Source organism: Corylus avellana, chromosome 8 (assembly GCF_965113065.1).
Source record: "Corylus avellana chromosome 8, dhCorAvel1.hap1.2, whole genome shotgun sequence".
Lineage (NCBI taxonomy): Eukaryota > Viridiplantae > Streptophyta > Magnoliopsida > Fagales > Betulaceae > Corylus > Corylus avellana.
The window spans coordinates 11,409,067-11,429,983 of NC_142497.1; positions in this window are offsets into that span (position 1 = coordinate 11,409,067).

Genomic DNA, 20,917 nt, shown 5'->3' on the forward strand with positions numbered 1-20,917 from the left:
AATTTGGAATCTAAAAATCACCCAGCGAGGGCCAATGAAAATGAATTTATGGCCGAACCCGTGAGCTACCGCCATCTGACCCAACCGAAATTTCAATATTATTTCGATCATGTTTCCTCAAGTGTTCTTTCATGCTAAATTAACCCCCTTTTTTTTTAGGGCATTTGTGCTGGTTTGTTGTGAATTCGAAAGTTTTTAAAAATAATTTTAAAAATTGGGAGATTTTTTTATAATTTTAAAAATAACATGTTAGATCATTCACATTTTAGTGGGTCATGATAAATTTGAGAAAATTGGAGAGTTTAAGGAGTTTATGCAAGAAAGTTTAAGGACTATAAAGCCCAGATGATATACCTTATGGACAACCCTCTTGCAATATTCTACTTGAGGATATTAAGGGAAAAATGCAAAATTAGTCGTTGTGGTTTACGTGATTTACAATTAGCTTCTTCTGGTACCTAAATGAACTCAAAAGTCTCTGAGGTATGCCAAAAAAACACTTTAATCCCTATAGTCAAATTCCGTCCACTAGTTTAACAGATTTCGTTAGTCTGATACTAATTTAAATAGGACAAGTATCACATTTTTTTTTAACTCTAACGTTTAACGTTATTAGAATCTATTAAGTCAGTGATGTAACGTGACTTAGTGGGATGCGAAGAAGAACAACAATAAGGAATAAATAGGTATTTCTAGATATTGATATGATCAAAGGATCTAATAAATCTTCTCTAAAACGCTAGATACTCTTTAGGATTTGAAGGAAAATCATAAAGAAATTCAATTCTGAGTAATCTTATTGAACAAAACTCAAATAATTCCATAAAGAAGAGGGATGATTAGTGAGAAATTCACACCTGACGAGTTATATTAAGAAGGTCATATCTAGAGTTTTAGACCTCCAATTGGAGCAATATTTGCGGCGTTGGAAAGCTAACTCAATGATCTACAAAGTCATATTTCACGATAGTTTGCTAATTCCGATGTTTACTAGGTCAAAGGACGTCTGTTTGCAGACCGTTCGCAAGCCGTCCGAACGGCTATATGTTATTTTCAGTTTTTCATTTTTTTACGAACTTTCCTTTCAGTTTTAGGAGAGTCCATTCTCCCGTCTGGACGGGAACCATAAAAGTTCAATTCTGATTATAATTCGTAGTTTTATTAGGTTTAGAGTCTTGAGACTATAAATATATGCTTATAGCCTCTAGAAACAGAGATTTTGATTATTATTGAGTTTGTTTAATAAGAATTACTTAGAGTTGAGTTTCTTCCTTATTTTCCTTCAAATTCTAGATCGGCTCTAGCATTTTGAAAAGATTTGTTAGATCATTGATAGTCTAAAGGTCTAAAAGTATTTATTGCATTCTTTAATGTTGTTATTCGCTGCAGCCCACTAAGTTATGCTGCATGACTTTACAACTAAATGAACTTGGGGGCATTACATCATGTGCTTGGTCAACCACCTCCAAACGCCTTCAAAGGGTGGTGGAGGTTGAAGGGGTAATTTTGATACCTCTCAAAATAGAGGGAATATTTGGCTACCGCAAAAGCCTTTATAGGGTGGTTGATCACTCTCTCAGCCATAATGAATGTTCGGCCACCCTTCGAAGGTGGTCTACCAACCCTTCATATCTTCTCTCTTTTTTTCTTTTTCTTTTTTGTTGTACTTTTTTGCCAAAATCGAGATAATTTAGACATTTCAAGGAAGAAATATGCGCCCTCCATTTTAATGCAACATCTTACCGAGGATAAACCGAAAAGAAATGATAATTCGAGAGAGCCAAGAAAATTTCTTTTAAATGGTAGTTTGGAGAGATAACAAAACAGAATTCCATTTCCATGCGTGTGACGTGTGTTTCTTGTTTCCTCTTTATTTATCTTGTATGTCCCCCTCCCCCAACCAAAAAAAAAAAAGAAAAGAAATCTTTAATGAAATCGTTAATCCAGAAAAAAGAAAAAGAATGCTTACTGGTAACATAAAAATTTTTCATATTTAAAATTGATAATTCGCATAAAATTTGTTTTGCCTGTAATAAAATGTCTAAATTATTTTTCTTATTTTTGCAATCACTTAACCATATACAAGGAAACAATATAAAAAAGAAAAAATGAAAAATGAAAACACAATATGCGAAGCATCATCCCGGAAAACTTCGGTTTTATGTTATTTGTTGTTGTATATCCCACCCACCAAGTTAAAGTCAACAAGCATATTGTGTTTTCATTTTTCATTTTTTCTTTTTTATATTGTTTCTGTTTTGAGGTGGAGAAGCAAGCACAAAGTTAAAACCAAGAGAAAATAACAAGAACAGAATGAAAGTGAACCAAACAGTAGAGAAATGCAAAGGAATTAAATTTGGTAAATAAAATATATTGGAAAAACAAAGAAAAGCAAAGCAAAAGACATGGCGAGTAGAATCTCGTACCTCTGTTTTATTCATTTGTCTTGAGAGTGCAGAGCAAAGATGGTTCCTAGAGTTTGCAAAATGATTAGAGTGTGAACAATGAAACACAAAGGGAGAAGCATCACAACCAAACAAAGAAATCATGAAAGGAAACAAAACATAAACAAACGAGGAATGATGACCCACCACTACCTCAAACTTCAAGACACTATTATATGACCGACTAGCCAATATGCACGCATGCAGGACCACAGTCGGATGTAGACATCAAATTCGAGTTATGGTGTCATAAAAAATTACAACAAATTCAGGATAAGCGTTACACACATTTGCGCTATCATCACAAAAGAATTAATTAATTTGGAGTTTTCTTAGAATTTCTTATAAAGTCCAATTTTACTTAGTAACTATGCAATGTAGGACTTAGCATTTATTACTATTATTAAACTACTCACTTTATGTGGACAACTTCTCATCTTCTCAATATGGAATCAAAGTGTTACATATATGATATAATTTTTTTATAGCATCTAATCCAAATCCGTCATTTTATTCCTTGTGGGTGTTATTGCTAACCAAACGATGAGTTATTAAACGAAGAGTAAAATATGCATACCTCCTTCAAACTAATATTTAATTTGTAATGTCTTTTTGGAACTAAAGATTGTATCAATGTCTTCTTAAACAAAATTTTACAAGACAAAATGAGTACATTACAAATTTTTGATATGAAAATTTCTAATTTGGCAGGGGAAACGCATGTATCTACTAGATGCAAACGTCTATTATTCACTCTTAATGAACTACCTTAAAGAGAGCAAAATCAAACCGTTAACAAACTATAGGGCTAACATTTATCTTTAATAATAGGGGTGCAAAGGTGGGCGGTGATTAATCGCCTGCTAACCTCTAACTGCTTTTGAAAGCGGTTGGAAAAAACCGTTAACCGCCTAGACGGTTACGATTAGCAGTTTTAGAAAAAAATAAAAAAATTAATTAATTAATTAAAAGTTAATTAAAAAAAAAGACGCCGTTTTTATGGTAATATGATAATACCATAAAAATCTAGAAATGATGTCGTATATAGTAGGGTGGCGTCGTTTTGGGTTTTTTCTATTCGTTTGTTTTAGTTTTAGTTTTTAAATTAACTTTTTAATTTTTTCTTTAAAAATCGAGTAGCGGTTATTAACCGCTAATTGCCAATTAACCACCTAGGCTTTCACCCCTAATTAATATTGTATCTTTGCTCTCCATGAACTGATGTCCTCCCTTATGAAAGATGAAGATATGACTAGGTTACAAGGAGTAATAATACAAGGAGGACTGAATTTTTTCAAATTTAATATGGCATTTAAAATCACTAATAGATCAAAATTCAATAATAATCATTAAAAATTAAATGGTAATTTTAAAAGTCACATAATATTTTGGAGAACTCTAAAAAAACTTTAATCCTCGTTATATCATTACTTCATACAAAAAATTGGCATTATTGTGTTTATCCTTATCACTTAATTTTGATTAAAACAGATAAAATTATAATAGATGTTATGACAAAGGATAACATAGAATACATCTTCTGTGCACCTGAACTTAGGCCCTCGCCCTAAAAAACTATAAAGAAATAAGCCGGCCGATAACTTGCGCAATCAGTAGAACAGACAACGTTGCTCAATTATTAGACGGAAAATTTAATGTTTAACATTGGATAAAATTTTAACACCTACTCCCTTTTTTTTGGGCTCCGTACACCTACTCATTGATTTTTTTTTCATGGATAACGTGCACAATCAATAAAATAGGCAACTTTGCTCAATTATTACAAGAAAAATATAATTCGTAACATACGACAAAATTTCAGCACCTACTCATTAATTTTTTCAAGGCTCCATACACCTACTCATTAAAATATATCAAAATTTAAATAGGGCATAAGTTGAAGTACACTCGTACACATAAGAACCATAAGAGCACTCTTTACAATCTCACCAAAATCAGTTTTTGATTATTTAGGTGAGATAATTTGATAAAAATGGTTAAATTTTTTCTTTTAACCTCACCATTTTAACCCAAAATAAATAGTAAGTGAATTCACTCACTAATTAAATAAAAAAATAGTTTCTCTCTTTCCCTTTCATTTTTATGTTTCTCTTTCCTCCTTTAACAGTTAAAGAAAAACAAATATTTGAAAAGAAATATTTAAATGGAATAGTAAAAGTAGATTGTTAAAATAGTGAGATTGTTGGAGATACTTTAAAAAAATGTGTAGTTAAAATAGAGAAAAACGTACTTTTAATTATTTTTGTGAGTAAAATTTGTTAAGGATGTTAGGAATGCTCTAACAATTACCTCTTTGAATTGCTAGCAATTTGATTAAGTGCTATAAGAGAGTGTATATGTGACCCACCTATTCAAATAAATCTAGGTTGTCCAACTATCTACCCGAGCAGGACAATCTCATATAAACTCTCTCATATTACCTACCTAAATTGCTAATTGACGTAATTTATTATCTAGTTTCACCACCTCTTGCACTTAGACTGTTGTGTTGAGTCTCACATTGAGAAAATATAAAAGAAAAGAGTAGTTAATATATTTAAGTTGTAACACTCCGGTCCCATATTGGGAAGATGAGAAGAAACCCACATAGAGTGGGTGGTTTATAAAGATAGTCATGGATGTTAAGTCCCACATTGCCTAGTTACTAGGTAAAACTGGACTTTATAATGAATTCTAGAAAAACTCTAAATTGACTAGTCCTTTGGGGGTGATAGCGCAGATGTAGCTAGCGCTTTTCCTTGGGTCGTTACAAATGGAATTAGAGATAGAAGAGAAAGATTTGGGTTTTTACAGATTAAATCACTGGGTTCATTGAGGTAAACCCACTACCTTGTATTTTCGATTAATTAGTTAATTTCAATAGAGTCTAATTATAAGTTGTTATTAAATTGGTAGTTATTAGCCAAAGTGGAACAAAAAGTTATTTTTCAAGGTGATTAATTCGCAAGTTCAAAGAATGCTCATAGCCGTAGTCTAGATGTAAGTGAATTTACTATCCCTTCCAAAAATTATCATGTCATGCTCTTTATGAAATTTTGTTTCAAACTACAAATGATCATTTTGTTTATATTATGGAATTATGCCGCATGCCTGACAAGTTTGAGAAAAAGAAACTTTGTGAAAATAATGATTTTTATAAGAAATTTTGAGAAAATGATGATAAACCCTCTTACATGTTGCCCTAAGATGTACCTAGAGAAGTACAAAGAAAGTACAAGAAATGATAAAAGAGTGTTATAAAATGAGGACACATGTATTTGCCCCAAGAGAAACAAGAGAGTAGCTCGGTACCAATGCTAAAGATGGAGGCGCAACCGCTGAAAGAGGCTCTGCCAGAAGGTGGTTCCATCATATTTTGTAACGACCTAGGGAAAAGCACTAGCCACATCTGCGCTATCACCCCAAAATGACTAGTCAATTTGAAGCTTCCCTAAAATTCATTATAAAGCCTAGTTTCACCTAGTAACTAGGCAATGTGGGACTTACCACTCACGACTATTTTTATAAACAACCTACCTCATCTTTCCAATATGAGACCGGGGTGTTATAAACTCTCCCTCTTAAATTCCTGGCATCCCCGTCAGGGCCACATCATGTAGTGCTCCAGTACCACATAGCCTGGCGTTACTATGTGACTTAGATAATTTGTAATGACCTAAGGAAAAGCGCTAACCACATCTGCGCTATCATCCCAAAAGGACTACTCAATTTGAAGTTTTCCTAGAATTCATTATAAAGCCAAGTTTCACCTAGTAACTAGGCAATGTGGGACTTAGCACTCATGACTATCTTTATAAACCACCCACCTCATCTTTCCAATATGGGACCAGGGTGTTACATAAGTGGACCTTAGCCCATTAGCTTAGGCTTTTGGACTAAAGTGGTGTTCAACTATGTATATTAAAGTACTCTTGGTAAAAACTCTATGATCGCTTTAATTATCTCCCAACAAGTGGTATCAATGTCATGGTTAGCTTTTTGGGATGGGCATCTAGGTGTCTGGGGACGTGTCGGATTTGGATTTGTATCCCCTTCTGTAACTCTTGACGCAAGTGTTAAGTGCCAAAATATTCATATTTTAGCCCTTAAACTTATACGTGTTAATTCCTTAAGTATGTTAATTTGTGCAATTTTAGTTCTTTTATGGGTTTTTCATGTTTTTCATGCTTTTGTAGCCCTAGAAGGTATGGGCTCAAAGAGAGAAATTGGAAAAAGTTGAAGTCCTTGACTATGCGATCAATCGCAGGTTCCCTGCGATTGAGCGTACTACTATAGAAGACAAGCAGCGAAGCGGCCATGTGCAATCGTGCGCACAACAGAAGAGTCGAGATCGTAGACGTGCGATCGAGCGCACACGGGTTGTGATCGAGCGCACCCATGCGCAGGTGACACATCAAGAGTGCGACCAGACTGTTATTATTTTCATATTAGGGTTTTCCAACTCTCACTTGTAATCTGAGTAAAACCCTACAAATTTCCTAGGTTTACTAGTGTAACAAGGACTTCTAAAGCCTATAAATAGACCTCTTAGCCTCTAGGAATAGGTGTGGAGAAAGAAGCACAAGCTCTGGAAAGAAACTGAAGGCTAGATTAAAAGGAGTTTGGGTTTTTCTCTTCCACCTTTTATTTTCATTATGTAGTTTATATTTTTAATTAGGGTTAGATTGAAGCCCTAATCATGTCTATTTATGATTGCAATATTGGCGCCTTTGCTACAATTATATTTTGGTATATTTAACTTGATTAATACCTGATTCTTGTATTCCTCATATGTGTTTGTCTAGCCAACATATTCATGTTGTATGGACTAGTTAGTTAAATCAATTTGGATGATCGAGTCCTGAGTTTAATAGGAGTAACAAGAGAAATCTACACCGGGTTCTTGGGTTAATCAACATGGGGAACCGGGAATAGACACCTCTGCCTTAGGACTCGTGTGTTTGTCGATTTCCACAGATTTATGCTTTCTTAAAGAACAACTTAGTAGATACCCATGCTAAATCCTTTAAGAAAGAAACAAATTAGAGTAGACACCCATGCCTAATTCGTTGCTTAGGAAAATCAATAGCTTAAGGAGTAGACACGCATACCCTTAGGTTGGCAAACATTAGATATACCAGTATAATTGGCACATTGGCATATTGTTATCTTAACTAGTCTGATTAGTGGTGGACATCAAAACCCTAATCCTTTTTTGTTTTAGTTTATCTTTTATTTTATTTCTTTATATTAAATTCAATTGTGACAATTGAATTTTATTTGTTAGGAAATTATTTTTAAATATAATTTTCCAATCCTCGTGGGAATGATCTCGTATTTGCCTGCTATATTATCGTTTAATCTTGTGCACTTGCGAGTAAAACGTACTAAATATTATCTATTAATTTAGGTAGTATTTGGCACAAGTATTTGGCACAAGTGTTTGGCACCGTTGCCGGGGATTGTGTTAAATTGTGTTTAGAATTAGTTTCCGTTAGTTGGTTGTTTTAATTTTGTTCTTAATTTTTCTGTTTTATCAAAAATCAAAAATATATTTTTTTTAGATCTCCAATTACTTCTCTGTTCTGTTCTGTTTCAACTAGCACCCGATAGTCTGTTACTGCGATCGAGCAGAGACCAAGTGCGATCGAGCGCACTAAACCTGCGATCGAGTGCAGTTCTAAAGGACTTCTGCACAGTGGTACTAAAGTTGCTGTGACTCCAAGAGAAAATTCTTCGTATGCATGGTCGTCGATCTCAAGCCTCAACCATTTTCCCACTTGATCTAGAAATTGAGAGGACCATTCGATAAGGGCATAAAGGCAATTCCGACACAGAAGAAGAAGTTGAGGAAACGATGCAAGAGCTGCCAGAGAATCCGCAACCAGTACGAAGGCCCATGAATCAAGCTTTCATCCCGAAAAACCTCAACCAGCCATAATGCATAGCATATCAACCGGAGGTGGAAGGCAATTATTATATATGCTCGCAAATACTCAATGCATTAACTCACTTCAGGAGCACAGCTGCTGAAGATCCTAACTTGCATCTTAAGAAATTCTTTGATCTTTGCAAACTTCAGCATGTTCAAGGCCTAACTCCAGAAAGGCTCAAGTTAGTCTTATTCTTTTTTTTTTTTAAAAAGACAATGCTAAGTTATGGTATAATTCCTTTCCTGCAGAGTCTATTCATACTTGGGAAGAGTTGTCCAGCAAGTTCCTAAAGAAGTTCTTCCCCGCCCAAAAGACAATGCAGTTTAAAAGGGAGATTCAATCATTCCAACAAAAAAATGGAGACCTGTTCTTTGAAGCGTGGGATCACTTCAATACACTGCTTCTTAAGTGTCCACATCACAACATGCCTCAAGATGATCAGGTACAAGCTTTTTATGAAGGTTTAGATGATATTAACAAGGGTATTGTTGATTCAGCTTGTGCAGGTATGCTGATGGAAAAGAGCAGTGAGGAAGCCATAGAGCTCTTTGAGATTTTGAGTGAACACTCCCAACAATTCTCATCCAAAGGGAGGCAAGGAGTACAGAGCAATGGCATGTATGAAGTGAACCTGAGTGGTGGACCCCAAAATCAGATGGCTGTTGTGGAAAGAAAGCTGGATATGATTGTCAAAGCCATGACTACTCAGAATGTCCCACCTAGTCAACAAGCCATACAACCTTAGGTATGTACTTTATGTTCTCATTTTGATCACACTACTGAGACTTGCCCTTGTACTCATCTACAGATCAAAAGCAAGTAAATTATGTGGGACTGAACAATTATCCTCCCAAGAATAATCCCTACTCCACACCTTCAATCCAGGGTGGCGAAACCGCCCTAATGTTTCATGGAGTAACAATTAGAATACTCTGAACCATCAAGGGGAGCAGAGGAACTACCAACAAGCAAGCCAACCAAGCCAAGAATCAAACCAGAATGACTTGGAGAGTATGGTACAGGAATTCATGAATGCTCAAAGACAAATCAATACAAAAACCGATCAAGGATCGAGCTAGCTATGCAAAGATTGGAATTTCAAATGGGGCAAATGGCTAAGGAACTAAGTGAAAGAAAACAGGGTGGATTCCCATCCCAAACAATACCCAATCCTGGAGCATCTTCTTCAGGGCAGAAATAAGAGAATAAAGGGAGAACAATAGTCTGGCTGAAGACCTTAAACTTAGCGCTCATGGGAGGCAATGTAAAGTTTATCCTATTATTTTTTTTACTTGTTTCTCAATTTATTTTTATGATTCTTTTTAGTTTTGTTTTTGTTTCCTTTTTATTTGTTTCAGTGTTTATTTTGCAGGGAGAAGTGTGCTTCAAATCATGTTTGGGGGTGTGCTATGAGCCATGCTATCCCAGACAATTTCGTCCATATCTCGGGTAAATTCTTTCCATGTTATAGACACATTAGGGACAATGTGTAATTTAAGTTTGGGGGTATGGGAGACACTTTACACACTTTGTCCCAGTTTTATGTTATTTTTATTTTGTGAAAAGAAAAAATATATGCATGTTCATGTTGTCTTAAAATTTTGGTTGATCTTAAAAATTGTGATTTGATTTCATTGGTGAGCTTAAAATTTTGAACACATGATCTGATAATTGAATTTTTTTTAGTTTGGTTACTTGTTTAGGACAGTTGCGAATTCAGATGTTTGATTTGATCTTACACAAGTACATTAGCACATAATTTGTGAGGTATGACATAAAGTCTAATGTGTGTGTTTCTATGTCTTAGGTGAACTTGATGATTTATTAGATGAATACTTTGGCATATATATGTAAAAAAAAAAAAAAATGATCATTAATAAGCTTTTCATTAAGTAACTGGACCTCTTGCCTCAAAGTATTGAGTGTTCACGTGAAAAGGTGAAAATTTTTGATTTGGTTAATATCATGGTTACTTTGGTTTTGTAGCCTTTTTGACTCGAGTTAGTAAGTCCTAGGGGTGTCTCTACACCTAATGCCCTAAAACCATCTGATTTGAGAGTCATTGACTTAACACTCATTACATGGGTCAATTAGAAAGCTTAAGGGAACCAAGCATTGCACAACCTGACGAAGAAGGAAAATAAAAAAAATAAAAAAATAAAAAATAAAAAAGAGGAAAAGAAAAGAAAAATATGCCATTGTTGTTCATTCTAATAGGGATTTCAGTGAACTTTGAGATATTGAGACATTGCACATTGGAAATAATTGGAAGCTTCATATTTATGTGCTAGTTCACTATACATTGTTTCGAACTTGTGATGCCTTAGCATGTCTTTTGTTAATGATCAAATTTTAAAATTTCAATTCATTGTGAAGATGGAGTTTATCTTTTTAAGCTTGCTAATGAATGAGAATCATGGTTTTGAGTGATACCTTAATTTTTGAATAACATGAACTCTTGTATGATGTTTGTGGGTAACATTCCTGGAAAACCTTCACGAGACTTCACCCGTCCTCTGTGGAATTCCTACGGGTTTAAAAGGCTTGTTGCATATGCTAAATACAATCATACATCCCACGAAAGATTGATTTATCTTTTTGTTTTCTATTTGTTAGTTTGTATTGTTAAGGGACTAGCAATATGTAAGTTTGGGGGTGTGTTAAGTGCCAAAATATTCATATTTTAGCCCCCTTAAACTTATATGTGTTAATTTCTTAAGTATGTTAATTTGTGCTATTTTAGCTCTTTTATGTGCTTTTCATGCTTTTGTAGGCTTTTGGAAGATAAGGAAGTAAATCTAAAAGTTTGGGCTCAAAGAGAGAAATTGGGAAAAGTTGGAGTCCCTGACTGTGCGATCGATCACAAGTTCCCTGTGATCGAACGCACTACTAGAGAAGACAAGCAGAGAAGATGCCATGTGCAATTGTGCGCACAACAGAAGAGTCTCGATCCCAGACGTGCGATTGAGCACACACGGGTTGTGATCGAGCGCACCCGTGCGCAGGTGACACATCAAGAGTGCGGCGAGACTGTTATTATTTTCATATTAGGGTTTTCCAACTCCCACTTGTAATCAGAGTAAAACCCTGCGAATTTCCTAGGTTTACTAGTGTAACAAGGACTTCTAAAGCCTATAAATAGACCTCTTAGCCTCTAGGAATAGGTGTGGAGTAAGAGGCACAAGCTCTGGAAAGGAACTGAAGGCTAGATCAAAAGGAGTTTGAGTTTTCTTCTCTTCCACTTTTTATTTTCATTATGTGGTTTATATTTTTAATTAGGGCTAGATTGAAGCCCTAATCATGTCTATTTATGATTACAATATTGGCGCCTTTGCTACAATTATATTTTGGTATATTTAACTTGATTAATACATGTTATCTTGTATTTCTCATATGTGTTTGTCTGGCCAACATATGCATGTGGTATGGACTAGTTAGTTAAATCAATTTGGATGATCGAGTCCTAGGTTTAATAGGAGTAACAAGAGAAATCCACACCGGGTTCTTGGGTTAATCAACATATGGGGAACCGGGAGTAGACACCCATGCCCTAGGCCTCATGTGTTTGTCGATTTTCACAGATTTATGCTTTCTTAAAGAACAACTTAATAGACATACATACTAAATCATTTAAGAAAGAAAAGAATTAGAGTAGACACCCATGCCTAATTCGTTGCTTAGGAAAATCAATAGCTTAAGGAGTAGACACTCATACCCTTAGGTTGGCAAACATTAGATATACCGGTATAATTGGCACATTGGCATATTGTTATCTTAATTAGTCTGATTAGTGGTGGACATCAAAACCCTAATCCTTTTTAGTTTTAGTTTATCTTTTATTTTATTTCTTTATATTAAATTCAATCGTGACAATTTAATTTTATTTGTTAGGAAATTATTTTTAAACATAATTTACCAATTCTCGTGAGAATGATCTCGTACAAAAACTTGTTGTGCAAATTTATTTAACTCGCAAGTGCACGAATCGTTTGTAGTTTAATGGATTGCAAGTGCGAGGTCGATCCCACAGAGAATTGTATTTTTGAAAGAGCAATTTATATCTAAACTAATTAAATCCTAATCTAGTTCCGAAAGGGTTTTGATTTTTGAGTTTTAAAAATTAAAGGATAAACATAAACTAAATAAAATAAGTAAATCTAAGGATAAAGGTACTAAGGTTTGGGAATTCACACTCACCAAATCATAACAACACACTTTATGTTCATCAATATTAATCCGAAGTTCTCACAAATTAAATCATAGATATGTTTTACTATGCTTCAAAGAATTAATCAAAATCATCCAATGTATCCATTCATTGACCAAATCACAAAAGGAATCCAAATTCAATTGAAACACCAGATGTATCCGTAGAACAAATCACAAGGGATATCCAATTTTTATGAGTTAAAAGCCAAGCAATCAATTATATGAAATTATCTCAAATCATCACATGTATCCTTGGATCACAAGAGATATCCAAGAATCACTCCATACAATTGATTAGAAGTAAAACAATTGAAATATAAAACCCAATAAAATCAGAATAATAAAAACTTACATAAAAGTGATGTTGTTCTTCATCAGTGAGGCTTCATCCCCAACCTTAGTTGGGAATTTAGCTCCACATAAAAATAAAATCTAAACCTAAACCTAAACCTAAAGAAAAACTAAACAAAAGAATTTTGCTCTCTGAGATTGTCTATCTTTTCTTGAATGCAAAGAAGACTATTTATAGGCTTAGAGCAGTCCTAGAAGCCCAAGTAAACCTAGATAATTTGGAGGTCTGTTTCCCAGTCAAAATAGAAGTCTGAAATCGGAATAGGATTCGTCCAGATTTGTTTTCTTTAATTTCAGGGCGATTTTGGCATAGTTACTGTCCGAATTAGGAATCCTATTTTACAACGAATTGTATTATTTTAAATTAGCTTTCCAATGTAGTTTGAATCACTTTAATCTGATATTTGAGCAGAAAGTTATGGTCAAAACACTGAGACGTATGCAGACTCTGAATTTGAATCCGATCCGAAATCTTATCAAATTTGAACTTTAATCTGATTTAAACTTTTCTTGGATTTGGTTAGACTTAACCACATTATCTAGGTCTTTTCAAAGTATGCTTTCTTCCAAACTTTGCATTTTTCCCTTTAAAGCTGTAGTTTTTCTTTAATGACCTACAAAACACTAAAAACACAAAACTAATACAAAATATTAAATAACAACACAGCTAAATGATTAACTAATATAAATAAAGGGGTCCAAATATGCAATATTTGGCACTTATCAATCTCGTATTTGCCTACTATACTATCGTTTGATCTTGTGCACTTGCGAGTAAAACATACTAAATATTATATATTAATTTAGGTAGTATTTGGCACAACAGCGAGACACTCGTGAAAATGTAAAAAGACTTGCAAGGGGGGCTTTGGTCAATGTGACGAGACTCACAAGTGTGGAAGATTGTTGTGAGTGCACTTGTGAGTGTTGAGTCCGACATTGAGAAAATATAAAAGAAAAATAATTAAATTACCTAAGTTGACCTTACCCCATTAGCTTAGGCTTTTGGACTAGAGTTAGGGCTGGGCACAGGTCGGGGTGGGGCAGGTATTGCCCATTTCTAGCACCCGCCTCGCACTATGCTGGTTTGAATATTTAAACCCACCACCCGTATACAAGAGCCATTATCCGCACGGCGCGGGTAAGAATGGGGTGATTGAGGAAGGTGCGGGTTTGGGTATTATGTAAATGGGCTTTTTTTGTGGTTTTTTTAATTAGTTGATTGGGCTTTTAATGGTAGATTGGTTTGTTTGTTTGTTTGTTTATTTTTATTTTATTTTATTTTTTTTCTAATTAGTTGATTGGGTTGAGTCTGGATGGCTTTTTTTTGTTATTTATTTTTTATTTTTTCATTTGTCATATAAATAATGGGCTTTTTTTCTGTGTTTTGTATTTGTTAAAATTTTCATAAAAATAAAGAGTTTTCTTGTTGTGTGAATCAAAGATGCAAAACAAAAATAATCAAAATGTAGAAATCCAACTACTAGTTCTAGGATGCTACAATTACAAAAAAAAAAAAAAAAAAAAAAAAAAAAACGATTTAAAGGCCATACACACATAAAATTTAAGAGACATTGAAAAGAGAAGTTCAATAGCCAACAAATAAAATTAAGGCTAGTAGCCAACAAAAAAATGCTTCAACTGCAATAGCTACCAAGGTCCAAGGTCCAAGCAGAATGCAACTTCAAGTTGCTAAGACACTAATCATCCTCAAGTAAAATGTTGCAGTTCTTCAAAATTACTTCAACAAAGAATGAAACCAAAAAAAATTACAATATCAATTGAAACCGATAAATGAAATTTGTAAATAGAAAAATATATTAAGTAAACTAAAATGATCAAAATGCTGACCTGAATTGATCTTATAATTTTCAGCATCATCAACCATATCTAAGTCATAATTTGGCGAAGTTCACCTTCCACCAATTTAGAATATTGAAATTCGCATTTGCTTTCTCAACATCCTCCATCAAATATCGATCCATTTCCGATTTGCTTTCAATATCACTTTTAGAAGTAAAGGTTAGCATTCTCATTTTCTTCTATTGTTATTGGGGAACCTTGAGACAATTCACTACCATGTTGAACTTGGGATGCACTATCTCCAAAGCTGTAGTGACTATATAATTTGTTAAGGATGCACCTCAATATTTTCATCATTTCAATACATCTATCGATACCAAGAACATCTTTCAACCAATATTCTAATGCCCCCAATTTGGTTCGTGGATCAAGTATAACCGCAACAAACATTATCAAGTTAACCTTATCATTGTTATCAAGATCCCCCCAATATTTGTTGTGCTTCGTCATCATCTTCTCCTCCATAGCCCTCAATACATAATCACTATTATCAATATACTCTTGTAAATATATTTGAATGCCACAAATTTCTTGAAAGTGCATATTAGATGTACAATACAAAGACCCCAAAATTCGCATTGTGGCATCATAAAAAAGTTTGAAAAACTTGAGATAATTCCTAATACGATTCCAATCAATATAAGTCGGAGGTCCCAAACCATTTTTCTCATTGTTTTCCTCAGTCAACGTAGGCTTAAAGTTTTTATCAAACTCTTTCATAAGTTAGAAAGTAGCGTGACTTTTTTCAGCACCTTCCAACATAAAAAATGTAGAGTTCTATCTAGCTGGAACATCAAGACACAACAAACCCTTGAAAGAAAGTTGTTCTCTTTCAATACAAATCTTAAACTTCTCAAATCTTGCAGGTGAAGACTTCACATACTTCACCGCATTTCTAACCCTCGCAATGGAGTCATCAACCTCTTTCAAACCATCAGTCACAATAAGATTTAGTATGTGTGCACAACACCTTATATGCATAAACTGACTCTCTAATATAACACCCTCCTTACTACAAGTTCTCCTCTTCACGTATTCCAAAGCAGCATCATTGGCAGTAGCATTGTCAATTGTGATAGTGAAAATGTTACGAACACCCCACTTAAGCATACACGACAAAATCTTCTCCCCAATGGTATCGCCTTTGTGATTAGGAATTAAAAAAAATTTTAAAATTCTTTTGTGTAAGTTTCAATCACTATCAATAAAATGGGAGGCGATTACCATGTAATTAAGGTTCTGCACCGAAGTCCACGTATCAGTGGTAAGACAAGCCCGAACATGTTGTGCCAAATACTATCTAAATTAATAGATAATATTTGATACGTTTTAACTCGTAAGTGCACAAGATCAAAACAGTAGTATAGTACAACAAGTACGAGATCGTTCTCATGAGAATTGTTGATTTTGCTTAGAATTCATTAAAATATCAAAGTTGTTACTAAATTGATATTGATATATTAAAAAGAAATAAAGATAAATAAAAAGGTAGGGCTTTGATATCCACCACTAATCATGCTCAAATAATATAACAATATGTCAGTGCTCTAATTATATTATGAATACTTAAAGTTTGCCAACCTAAGGGTATGGGTGTCGATTTCTTAAGCTATTGATTTCCTTAAGCAACGAATTAGGCATGAGTGTCTACTCTAATTATTTTCTTTCTTAAAGGATTTACCATGTGTGTCTACTAAGTTGTTCATTAAAAAAGCATAAATCTGTGGAAATCAACAAACACATGGAACCTAGGGTATGGGTGTCTACTCCCAGTTTTCCATGTGGATTAACCCAAGAACCCGTGAGGAAATTCTTTTGTCACTCTATTAAGCCTAGGACTTGATCATCCAAATTGACTTAAATAACTAATCCATACCACATGCATATGCTGGCCACACACATTCATATGAGGAATTCAATAAAACTAGAATTAATTAAGTTAAGCATCACAATATGATTATCACAAAGGCGCCAATATTAAAATATTAAATAAACATAATTAGGGATTCAATCTAGCCCTACTAAAGTAATTAGTTACACATAATTAAAATAAAACTAAAAAGTAAAGGGAAAGAAAGAACAAAAAATGGCTCCTTGAAGTAGCCTCCAATTCCTCTACCCAAGAGTTGTGTCCTAAATTCTCCCTTATATTGTGAGGCTTAGAGGTCTATATATAGGTCTAGAGAAATCCTAGAACCCCTAGTAAACCTAGAAAATTCGTAGGGTTTAGTCCTATTAGAAGTGGGACTTGGAAAACCCTAATATAGAAGCAACGGGAATTCTGGTTGCAGCTGTCTTTTCTCCAGCGCACGGGTGTGCTCGATCGCACATTTACAATCAAGTCTCTTCTTGTGCGCAAGAGCGCAAGCCTGTGCTCGCTTGGCCTAGGTTGGCTCGCCGGCCACCCTGTGGCCATCGGGGGTGGCCGGCGCAGCCAACCATTGGCCTAGGGGGGGTGGCTCGTTGGCCACCCCCTCCCCCCTAGTGGTGGCCGGCGCTGGCCACCCCTTATTTTATTTTATTTTTTTAAAATTAATCAGTTTTTTGAGTTTTATTTCTAATATTTGGTAAATAATCTGGTATTCTTGTTTTTTTTTTCTTATCATGTTTTTTGCTGATGTGTCATGAATTGATTGGTGGGCACAAAAGTAGCCTTTTGTGCAACTTCCCTATATAAGTTATTCTCAAGTCAAAGATATAAAAATGCTATTCATGAAGTATTTTAAATATTATATACAAAATATTGCGTGTGTTTATACGCTTTCATTGATTTTTTTTTCTTTTTCTTTTTACTTCCGGATATAGATGTATATGTCAACTTCAACTTTTTTTTTTTTTTTGGCCCTTTTTTGAAGGGATGTCAACGCCAACTTAATCACTAGGTAAAAGTCAAAAAATGAAAAATAAAAAATAAAAAAAAAATCTCTAGGTAAAGTAAACTTAATCATCATGAATTGGAAAACAACGTGACATGTCTCACCTCATTCATATTTTCATTTTCCACATCACCTTTTCATGTTTTATTTTTTTTTTAATTTCTTTTTTATAATATTACATTTTCACTTTTTTACCACAACAAACTATTCCGAAAAAAGATCACTTATTTTAAAAGTTTAAGTTTATTAAAATGTGTAAATTTTGTTGGGGATAAAATTGTCAACATAGGCCCATGGGTAATTCTATAGAACCAAGGGGTCATGAGTACTTGTGGGCCATACGTCTTAGAATCAAGTGGCCAATTAACTGGTAGAAGAATTCTCGGGAGCACATGCCTCCCGGGATACGAAGGCTGTCTCAGGAATTAAAGGCCTTGGATAAGGGAATGGTGCAAGCGTTTTTTCGAAGAAAGGTATTTTTGGATTGGGATCAAATCCACCAGTTCGCTGGATGTGCAGTAACGGCGGAAAGATTGGGATTATGATATCTTCCCAAATCAGTATAGGATGATAGTTAAGGCTTGGATCCTACACAAATCACGCTCTTGCAGCAAACCGCAGATCCCAAGTCAAATAGGGGTAAGAAATCTTCACCATATCAGGCATACAACGATTTAGTCTATAAGTAAGCTCATATACTAGGTATAAACCCTAGACTCAATTATCATATATTTGATATGTTTTTCTCAAATGATCTAACTTAGGCATGGGAGGGAGAATTGCGAAACATCCCCCAATGAGTTCTCTTAACTATTCCTTGTTTTCTAAAGATTTTTGGAAGCGTACAGACGAAGAGCGAAGACCAAGCTAACTCAAGGAAAGCATTCGCACCATACCAGAAACTGTATCAATAAATTTAATCATTTAATTTATATTACATCATGTTTTTAACATATGAGCTCAAACTCTCAATTAATAGGCCCAAAACGTAAAATATTTAATTGAAATGAGAGGTTAATGATGAAGACATGATTGAAACTCAAAACTTATATGTGTATATATATATATAGTCATTGCACAAATAAAGAATATTTTATTGAATTGAAGATTGATTATATAACTTCTTCTTCTTTTTTATTTATTTATTTTTATTTTTTCATGAAAATAAAGCAACAAATAAAAACAAAGAAAAAACAAAGCATGCATCCTATGGAGAGTTGATACGAGTTTGTCTATACGGCGGACGCTGGTAGTATTAATATCCACCAAGTCCGACATGGTCTTGTGCTGAGTAATGCTACAAGTCTATCTTGTGTCACTTCAAGAATGATATGGCTCTTAAAATCATCATTAGGCTTGTGATTGATCATTATTGGATTTTGATCAAATTGTGAGTTTAAAAGCCACCTCATTTTTTGAGAGACACAAGAGTGACACAAGGGAGACTTCTAAAATTATCCCATTGTGCCACGTCTGGAGGACCTTTAAAAAAAATTTAAAATTTTAGGATAGAAAATGCTTGAACGATGGACTCGCTATCTCTCTTTCTTTCTTCTCCCATTTTAGACGAACGTTATAAGCTCTCTCTCTGTCTCTCTCCCCTCACCAACGGTTGGCCACCGAGGACCATGAACGCTGAGCACCACTAATGATGAACCACCCACATCTCCAACAACGAGCTACCCACCATCAAAATCCCGAGATCTAAAATCCTCTTGTGCTGCGTAACTTACATTTTGAATAATTTAAAATCAAACATTTTTAGAAGTCCTTGTTTTAGAAGAAAGTGACTCTAGGATATGCCAATTATTCAATTTCAGATTTGATGATAGTTTATAACGAAAGGGTAGCCTTTACTCAACTAGCCAGAGAAAAAAATAAATAATACAAGACATTGTAGGTCATCTTAAAATTCTGAACTGGACAAAACAATATGGTCAATACTTTGTTATCTGTTTGTTAAATACCAATCAAGATCTTTTACTAAAGATGGTAACTGGCGCTTGGCAGTGGACAACCGTTGGTGGGGGAGACGAAAGATGGATTTTGAGGATTTTCGTGGTGGGTAGCTCGTCGAAAGAGATGTGGGTGGCTCGTCATTAGCGGTGTTCGACATTCATGGTTGTTAGTGGCTGGCCGTCGGTGAGGGGAGTAGGAAGAAAAAAGAGAGAGAGATTATATCGGTATGAGTAATGATATAAGGATTAAGGAGGATTAGTCCTCCTTGAGTCCCCTCAAATGTGATGTGGAATTTAAAATCACAAATAGATCAAAATTTAATAATGATTATTTCAAATTCAATAGTGATTTTAAAAACCACGTCACATTTGGGAGGACTCAAGAGGGACTCTAGTCCTTCTCATATCATTACTCCTCCTACAATATAGGTAAATAGAAAATAAATCTATTAATTTTGTAAAAAGATATGATTGAAAGATAGTTGAAAGAATTATATATAACATGCCTCAAAAATTTTTGGAATAAAAGCCAAGAAAACTGGTCGCCAGACAGTAAAGATTCCATTCTTCACACTATTAAAGTACTTTCTTTTTCTTTTTTTATCAAAAGGTTAGCGTACAATAGGGCTAATATTGTATCTTTGCACTCCACTTAACTGAAATTCTCTCTTGAAGAGAAAGATAAGACTAATAGAAAAAATATCAATGGAGAACATCCTATGGAATATTACATCATATGGGCTAATGGGCATGAGTGAGGAGTTATGTGACTAGGTCACAAAGACCAAACCAAAAATTTGCCTTTAGTGTTTGTCTTTACCAGTCAATTTGGTTTAAAACAGATAGAATAATAGATTTTATTTTATTTTATTTTATTTTTTGTAAGTAGAATAATAGATGTTATGTCAACGGACAACATGGAATAAATCTTCCTTGCATGTGAAGTTTTGCCCTTGCCCTAGAAAAACAAGAAAGAATAAGCTGGCCGACAACTTGCTACATATTTTTAGCAAGTTAGCTTGGGCAATAAATAAAACAGACAACTTTTCTCAATTATTAGAGAAAAAATATAATGTGTAACATAGGATAAAATTTCAACGCCTATTGATTTATATATTTTTTTCGAGGCTCCACACATTCTCATTAAAATATAAGAAATGCTTAAATACTACAATTCTATATATCTAACATTAATCCAACAAGGCAACAAGGTTGACATGTCACTCCCAACTAACTCTTAGACTAAGAGAAATGATATGTGTCAATATTTTTCTCGTATTTTC